The sequence below is a fragment of the Ursus americanus genome, chromosome 12 (genome assembly GCF_024610735.1).
Source record: "Ursus americanus isolate L20-20 chromosome 12, mUrsAme1.1.p, whole genome shotgun sequence".
Taxonomy (NCBI): Eukaryota; Metazoa; Chordata; class Mammalia; order Carnivora; family Ursidae; genus Ursus; species Ursus americanus.
Genome location: NC_142138.1, coordinates 24144767 through 24146262, shown reverse-complemented (window position 1 = coordinate 24146262; position 1496 = coordinate 24144767). Strand labels below are relative to the sequence as shown.

The following is a 1496-nucleotide window of genomic DNA, read 5'->3' as shown; positions in this document are numbered from 1 at the left end:
TTTACATTCTTTAAGAGGTAACTCTGGCCTCTCTTTTTCCAAGAAGGCTTTTCTTAATCTCAAAATTTGAGGAACTAGGTGGGCTTTCAGTTACCATTATATCCTGAGCATAGATCTAACTAAATGTTTATCTAAATAAAAGAAATACAAATAGAAGTCAAAGTATGAAATATAAAAGTAAATAGATATAGCATATATAATTATATATGTGAAATATATAAATAAATACAAATATAAGGCATGGTTAAATGCCTTATATTTCTATAGTGCTTTACAGAGTGTATTCACATTCATCGTCTACTTTGAGTTTTATTTTGTGAGGAGATAAAACAGGCATCATTTGTTTCACTTGCAGAATGACAAGAGATCAAATGAATTTCTGAGTGCTCACTTTGGCAGCACATACACTAAAACTGCAATGATACACAGAAGATTAGCATGGCCCCTGCACAAAGATGACACACAAATTCATGAAGCATTCCATATTTTTGCTACCCTACAACCCAGCAATTGCACTACTAGGTATTTACCCCAAAGATACAAATATAATGATCCGAAGGGACACATGCCCAATGTTTATAGCAGCCATGTCTACAATAGCCAAACTATAGAAAGAGCTGAGATGTCCATCGACAAATGAAAAATGAAGATGTGGTACATATATACAATGGAATATTACTCAGCCATCAAAAAATGAAATCTTGCCATTTACATTGATATGGATGGAATTGGAGGGTATTATACTAGGCAAAATAAGTCAGCCAGAGAAAGACAATCATCATACAGTTTCACGCATATGTGGAATTTAAGAAACAGTGCAGAGGGTCATAAGGGAAGGGAGGGAAAATTGAATGAAGTAACCAAAGAGGGAGACAAACCATAAGAGACTCTTAACTATAGGAAACAAACTGAGGGCTGCTGGAGGGGAGGTGGATGGGGGCATGGGGTAATTGGGTTATGTGATGAGCACTGGGTATTATATGCAACCATTGAATTATTGAACTCTACATCTGAAACTAATGATATACTATATGTTGGCTAATTGAATTTAAATTAAAAAATGAATTTCTGAAAATTATAAAGTAAGTGGCAGATAGGAGTCCAAAGTTTAAGAGAAGTGATCCAAGTACAGTGCACACCACAATATAGAGCACACAATGAGCATTAGGGACTGGTAGTAGCCATTATCATTTTTACTCAGGTCCAGATATTCCATCACCACTACCACCACCACTACTGCCGCCACCCACCCTCCTGACATTAATGTGCTTGGCCAACAGCCTAGTCAGCTTGTTTCAGAGAGGAATTCCAGTCTTCTATGGAACAGAGTTATGCACCAGAACTGACTCAAAATCAACCCTGCTGTTAGAAGAAAGGGTGGGAGAGGATTATTTTAGTGCCACATACTCTTATCCTAATTTCCCTAGGGGGCACTTGATCTTTCTCATCATTATTCTATCTTGTTAATCATTGGGCTAGAATTCTAGAACTAGCAT

General features: G+C 36.8%; 1 non-coding gene across 1 annotated transcript; it reads left to right on the top strand.

The window, feature by feature from the left end:
• Positions 1-383: 383 nt before the first annotated feature.
• LOC123795438 (U6 spliceosomal RNA) lies at positions 384-490 on the top strand. Its single transcript, XR_006780488.1, has one exon. It is a non-coding gene; the product is annotated as a U6 spliceosomal RNA (small nuclear RNA).
• Positions 491-1496: the final 1006 nt, after the last annotated feature.